General features: G+C 40.8%; 1 long non-coding RNA gene and 1 pseudogene across 2 annotated transcripts; one reads left to right on the plus strand and one right to left on the minus strand.

Moving 5' to 3' along the window:
- Window positions 1-703, plus strand: LOC105507482. The gene is made up of 2 exons (XR_001001110.1): window positions 1-368; window positions 475-703. It is a non-coding gene; the product is annotated as an uncharacterized LOC105507482 (long non-coding RNA).
- Window positions 704-6,780: 6,077 nt separating this feature from the next.
- On the minus strand, window positions 6,781-7,227 carry LOC105507483 (annotated as a pseudogene). The gene has a single exon (XR_001001111.1). The product of XR_001001111.1 is annotated as a peptidyl-prolyl cis-trans isomerase NIMA-interacting 4 pseudogene (transcript).
- Window positions 7,228-7,513: the final 286 nt, after the last annotated feature.

Raw genomic sequence — 7,513 nt, forward strand, 5'->3', positions numbered from 1 at the left:
GTACCCAGCGCGCAGCGAGAGTCTCGGTGTCCCGGGCGCCCGCTGGTACCGTGGCCGCGGCGGCCGGCCTGGGAGCTAGGAGGGCGAGGCGCCTGCACCTTCGGGGCCAGATTGGAGTTCGAAGAGTGGCGGGGACCCCAGAAGCTCGGGGCCGGGGCGATGGCTGCAGCCTCGGGAGGGTATCCGCCGGATCGAACCCCGGGAAAGGGAAGCAAAGGCATGGAACCTCCGCACACTGGATGAGAATCCATCTTCCACTCGAGCTGGGAATAGACTTTGTAAAAGATATTATGTAATGGAGTCTCGGAAACCCTGAGACCTCTCCAGCGAAGCTGAAGTGAATTAATTAAGTGCTTTAAACGGTCTTGGTAAATATTCTGCGGGAGCTGGGGAGGACTGCTGGGATGGCTGTAGCTTGAGTTGAATTTTAACTGTCCTCATTCTGGGTTTTGTCGCTCTGCTGTCTGCGCCAAGGTGCTGTGTTACGGGAGGGAGTGACTGGAAAGTAACAAAGCTGAATCTTTCTCCCTGGAGAAAGGCCGAAGATTGGATTACTACACGCCTTGATATGACAGTGTACCCGTAGATCTCATGCACCATTAATGCCATATGACATTGCCGTTTTCTTTCTCAGTTCATGGACAAAAGTGGTGGGTGTTCATTATCTTCATTGTCAATGCATTAATAAAGAAGATGTGTGGTACATAGTCTTTGTGATAAATCAGGTAAAGAAGCAACGGAAGTGATGCAAAATGCACCGTGTGGAGATGGTTTCTCTTCAGTGGTTGTCAGAAAAGGTTCTCGTCATGATGGCTCTGTCACTGATGGGATGTGAAGTAGTAATCCGCTCCGTAGTGGCCTGCCATTCACAAGATGGGTACCAAAGTGAATAACAATTAATTGACAAAAAAATGACTGTGGTCAATGGGGGAAAAAATCGATCCCGTGGCAGGTGTGAAGTGGGAATGGCTGGCCCACCCTCTGATCCAAGATGGTCTGGCTGCAGGAAGGTGGCAGCCAAGTGGATTCTGAAAATCGTGACTAATGAACCCAAAGTTAATAGTTGGCAGTGCAAGGAAAGAGGAAACAAAGCTACCTTTGAAATTTTATGTTTGTGGAACAAATTTATACTTATGATAAATACTTTAGCTTAACCACTGTCTCTAATCGTGAATCCAAAAGCCAGAGTTACCAGTGGAATATTCCCCCATGATTGGCATCAGAAACTAAACATTTCTCCTATCATATTTCTATGTCCAAGGAGAGGAAGAGGCTCATTAATTATCACTGATTATTATAGGGCCACGAGGAAGATGTTCAACAGTGGAAAAGGGGAGTGAGCACTGCATTTTCTAGAGGGGTTTACAGAGTTGTTGCAATGAAATAATTCCTGCAGTTGTGTGGGAGGTCAGATTAGATGATCTCCAAAGGCCCTCATACCCACAGGGTCCATAATAAGTGTTAAGTGGCAAAATCATTTAAAATATGCTAGGTTTTCTATTAGAAAAACCAAAGAGACTGGGCGTGGTGGCTCATGCCTATAATCCCAGCACTTTGGGAGGCCAAGGTGGGCAGATCACTTGAGGTCAGGAATTTGAGACCAGCCTGGCCAACATGGTGAAACATGGTGAAACCCTGTCTCTATCAAAAATACAAAAATTAGGCGTGGTAGTGCGTGCCTGTAATCCTAGCTACTCAGAAGGCTGAGGCAGGAGACTCGCTTGAACCCAGGAGGTGGAGGTTGCAGTGAGCTGAGATTGTGGCCTTGCACTCCAGCCTGGGCGACAGAGCAAGACTGTGTCTCAAAAGAAAAAAGAAAAGAAAAACAAAAAAACTGAAGAAAAATAAAATACACATTGTTAAACATTGTTCTTTCTTATCACCGAACAAGGCAGCAGCACTTCACTGTGGGATCTGCCAACGAACTGTCATCATTGCTCTGTGTTAAAAGGTCCCTTCCACTCTTGCAGAGGAGGTTATCTGTATTTCTGTTCAAAATGCAAGTATAAAGACATTAAAATGTAGCAGATAACATTGTAGGACCTGACAGGAAAAGCCAAGGTCAGGTGATGAGAAAAAGGCAGAAGTGAGAAAGCTACTGTAGTTAGGAAAGAAGGAGGTAATAAACATTGTCAAAGTTTAGCTTCTATTTATTTTTAAGGGGATATATTAAGGATTAAGGAAAGCTACAGATGAGCACAGGGAAAGGATAATATGGAGATGACTATTCATTGTTCCTGGGACTTCAGAGGTAGAACCACCTGGAAGGTAGATGGACAGATACAAAATGAGAAAGGTTGACTTTTCACAGGAATTCAAGTCAGGTTTAGAAAGGACTGGGGAGATTCTTTAAGACGAAGATGACTGTATCAGCTCAAAAAGAAAAAAAAAATCAAGTTACATTACACATGCCCCTTGCCAGAGAATTAATAGTCATAGAAGCAATAGAGAAAATAGGATTCCTTGAAGCCAGTAACTGGTGGCATATGAGAAACGTGCAAGGTCCTGGCAGCTTTTCTGAAACCAGTGTGTGAATCAGGAGCTCAGTTATGAAACAGCTCTTTCTTCTCTGGGATCCAGGAGAGATGATAATAAGGTAGTGAGAAGCCGAGACAATGATATTGAGGCTCAAATACAAAAGTATTTTCTTATCTTCTGAGACCAGACTAAGGTTACAGAAAGAGTTTGGGCGAGCCCAACATGATGACAATCAGGTGTCATGGGTGAAAGTGGACTAGGAAGAATTACCCTGAAATTGAGTGGACCCTGAAAGTCATGAACGAATGTTAAGAATTAGAGACACACATGAAATATGGTTTAACGCCTCCCTTTATGGGAAGCCTTCTTAAGCTTCTTTATCTGTTCTACAGCATTTGTAAGTACCTCTGCTTGCAGCATTTATCGTGTTGCGTTATAAATAGTTATTTAAATAACTCTGAACCCAATTAGCTTGTCAGCTCATTGGAGAGGGCAGGACTTATAAAAATGCATGCATGAATGAGTTCAAAAATGGAGAGTGAAGAATTACAGACAAAAAGATATTTGAATATTATTGTCTGCAGCCCTTCTCTCTTGGTTTTAGTAAATACTTCAAAATCAGTACTTGAAAGGGTTGGTAGGGGCAGGAGGGAGTCATCGAAGCTGGGGTGGGGAGGGGTCCGGGGGGTCAGGGAACAGGTCTGGAAGGAACCAGGAATTAGGAATTTCTGATGGAGGTCTAGAAGAAGAGATCGTCTGCCCTCTATTGGCCACCCCAGGAATTAATAAATTGTTGAAAATGTCTGAAAATCACAGTGCCCATTTTTTGGCCTAAGCAGAAAGTGGAAATGAGAGGGCAATAAACAGAATGTTAGTATGAGACCCCGCCTTACCGATACAGTGTCTAGTCCAGCCTCCCACCTATAGTCACACTCTCTGGGATTTGCCTGCTGTTTGTATTTTCTCTTCCTGAAATGAAAAGAAAAATGTAGAAGTTGCCTTTGAGTTTGATTCACATACTGTTGGAATTGAGTTGCACAAGAGAAGAAGCCTCATTGTGTTACGAAAATGTTGCATGTGTATTAGAAAGTGCTACGAATAAACCAAGGTGACAGGTCTGGCCCGTTTCACCCTCTTATGCCACCTCTCTGGTCTCCTCAGCTGGTATCACTTATATATGGGTTCTCACTTAATCTAGGCTTGGCCACTGCAGTAATACAGACAGACCCTAGTTTGGAGGCTCAACCGTCTGCATCTTGGGCTCTGAATCTGAACTTGAACTCTATTACCACCCCGTAATACTTTATTTTTGCTAAGTGGGTTCTTATTTACTCTGCCTGTGAATGATAGCTACTGCAGAACTACCAGAAGGGTTACAAGACATCTGCACAGAACACAGGTTCTCTTTGAGGTTTGGCCTAGGATCCTGACACACACACACACACACACACACACACACACACACACACACACACACAGTCTCTCTCTGTACAAGTTTAAACAAGGTATTTATCCTTTCTGAATCTGTCTTCTCTGTAAAACAGAGACAAGAATACCAACCATACAGGGTATCGTGTGGATAAAATGATTGTTCGCCTTTTCTATTGTTATCTTTAGAGTCCTTCTAATTGAGTATCTCCTCAAGTTTTATGCTTGAGCTGGAATCCCTGCTCTGGGATATCTCAGCATTCATTGCTGTGCAACATCTGTTGGATCAGATATTGCATTTTTTTTTTACCTTCTTAGGATCTTCTGTTGGCCCTGTTTTGACAGTCTGTCTCATCTTGGGGTTTTAGCCTCTGTGATATTTTCTCAAACCCATTTCAGTTTCTGACTTATTTTAAAGAGCAGTAATTGGTAATGATAATAGTAATAGCTAACACTAATAAAGATCTTATTAATTGCTAGTCAACATGCTAGATGCTTCATATAGTTTATTTTACGTAATCTATGGAAGAGCCCTGTAAGACCGCTGGTTTCTATTATGTCTAGTGCCTTATGTTGTCTTCATTTTTTACAGGCGAGGAATCTGAAGTATAGGAGGTTGTGAGGTATAGGAGGTTGCCAAGGTCTCAGAGCTGTGTGTACGGATATTAAGCTTAGAACCCAGTCCTATTCTGCCTTTAGGACCTGTGTATTTAACTACCTCAATTCAGTAAGTTGGGTAAGGGTGAGCTGCTTTTCTTTTCAGTTTTGTTGTTTTGTGTGGGCCTCGTTTAAAATTGCTAACATCCATGACAATATCTTGTCTTCTTTGCTAATTTGCATATAAAAAGTTTAAATACTGATTAGCGTTTTCTCAAAAGGGAAATAAGACCATTGTTTTCCTAACTACTGAATAACAAATATTTATATAATGTTTGCCATGTGCATATTTTAAAATTACCTTAAAATATTACCACATTTAATCCTCCATATAACCTGATGAGGTAGGTAATGCATTTTACAGGTACATTTACACCTATTTAAAGGGAAAATTGGGCTGGGTGTGGTGGCTCATGCCTGTAATCTCAGCACTTTGGGAGGCCAAACTGGGTGGATCACTGGAGCCCAGGAGTTTGAGACCAGCCTAGGCAACATAAGGAGACCCCGTATCTACAAAATAATAATAATAATGAATTAGCCAGGCATGGTGGGGTGTGCCTGTACTCAGGAGGCTAAAGTGGGAGGATTGCATGAGCTCGTGAAGTTGAGGCTGAGGTGAGCCGAAATTATACCACTGCATTCCAGGCTGGGTGACAGAGAGAGACACTGTCTCTTACTTTTCCAATAAAGGAAAAATTGGAATTCAAACTCAGGCAGTATGGGGACAGAATCCACTCTATGCAATATTACTTCTAATATATATATATATTTTTTACAAATACATGCTTACTGGGGGGGGAAAATGAGAAAAGACAGACAAGAAAAAAAGAAAAAAGAAAAACTTCACCTATAATGGTTTTGTCTCAGGTGAGATAAAACCGCTGATAACATTTGTGACACATCCTTGAAGGTTTATTTTCCCCATACAGTATAAAATATAAAATGGGATATGTATCTAGCTCATAATTGGCTTTAACTTTCACATATATGTGCATATTGATCTTTAGAATCAATAACTGCATCCTTTTTACCATTGATGATTATTCCACTGAATGTACATATTACATTATATTTAACTGATTCCATATTAACATAAATTTAGGGGTTTTGTGTGCTTTACATTTTCACTGTTATAAACAAAGCTGCAATACATTTCCTTTTAGCTAAATCTTCCAACACTGGTCCATTTATTTTCCTTGGCAAATTCCTAAAGTGAAATTGTTGTTTGGGGATCAAAAGTTATGCCCATTTTGACATGCATTGCCAGATTGCCTTCTAGAAACTTATTCACACAAATTTCCTCAAACACTTAATGAAAGTTCCCATCTCTCCAGTGTAGAGGCCCTTCAGATTAAAAACCATTTCTTGTTGCTTTAAAAGCACCTTACATTGTAAAGCTTTAAACATTTTTTAACATAAAAAATTGCTTTCACATTTATTATTTCATTCGATCCTTCAACATTAGGAGAGTTTAGCTGTGGATCACCAAATGTTTTAACCTTACAAATTGCCAAATCATGTAACCTGGCAAATTTAAAGAAAATGTTATGCACTCAATTAAAATTTTCTCCTAAGAAGGAGTACTTTTTATAAAACTGAACTAATAAAAGGGAATAAATTATTGAGACCATCCAAAGGTTAAGAAAATTTATCCTGTGCTTATAGACATTTTTTTCCGGAAAGTTGGAAAAAACAAGTGTAAGAAAATTGAGAAGAGAGGACCCAGTCATGCATTGTAGTGAAGAGGAGGAATTTCCATCTGTTGCAGTGCTACCCACCTCTCTGTCTTTTCTTTCGACCCCACTGCCTGTTCTACTATGTGCTTTCAATAACCTGAAGAGTCACACATCCAAATTGTAGAAATTCTTCCCCAAATCTATGTGGCATCTGTGTTAAGAAATACAGCTCAATTTATTTCAGCAATGACATCATTGACATACACATTTGTGTAATGTTTGTTTTGGAATTGCCTTGTGTAGTCCCTTGAGAAATAAGACACGTCGTTTGTTCTATCTGACCCAACATATAATAAGCATATTATGAAGAACATGTAGTGAAGCAGATTATCTTCATTCACCGAACTGGCTCTAATTTACTTCTTACAATCTTTATCAAACTCACCCTCAAAGGAAGATTTACCACTGTTGAGAGTATTATAAAGAACCAAAGCATGTTCTAGAGAAAGTATCAAAAGAAGAGTTTTTATTTATTTATTTATTTTTTTCAGTCTTTCATATGATTTTATTTTCTTCCTTCAACCATAATAATATGATATCCAAATTTTGTCTTAACCGGTGGGTCTGTAAACACAGGCTTATCCATCCCACTTACAGGCAAGGCAAATGCTGCTTCTTGAAATGGTCCCACCATGGACCCTCTGGTCATCCAACCCAAGTCGCCCCCTTGCCCGGCTTTATCTTCACTATACTGTGAGGCCACTTCATTGAATCTCATCCCAGACTTTAACTTTTCCATGGCTTCCATGATTTTGCCATGTTTTTCACATAGAATGTGTCTGACCTTTACTGCATTGCCACCACCTTTGGGACCTTGAGCCTTCTTGTCAGCACTGTCACTCCCAGAGGCTGCTCCCCCTTTCCCCGCTTTTCCAGAACCACTTTTTCCTTTGGGCGGCATCTTGGAAGCTTGTTGTTGAACTCTGAACTGCTCGGATGCTTGTATTTTTAAGGCTGCATATTTATTTAAAATTTATGAAGAACCCTGGAAAACATTCCCAACACAATACAAAGTCCACACATTTGCAAATAATTAAGAATATTTGGCCGAGCACTGTGGCTCATGCTTGTAATTCCATCTCTTTAGGAGGCCAAGGCGAGTGAATCACTTGAGGTCAGGAGTTAGAGACCAGATTGGCCAACATGGTGAAACTCTGTCTCTACTAAAAAATACAAAAATTAGCCATGCATGATGGTGGGTGCCTGTAATCCCA

The sequence above is a fragment of the Colobus angolensis genome, unplaced genomic scaffold (genome assembly GCF_000951035.1).
Source record: "Colobus angolensis palliatus isolate OR3802 unplaced genomic scaffold, Cang.pa_1.0 Scaffold15, whole genome shotgun sequence".
Taxonomy (NCBI): domain Eukaryota; kingdom Metazoa; phylum Chordata; class Mammalia; order Primates; family Cercopithecidae; genus Colobus; species Colobus angolensis.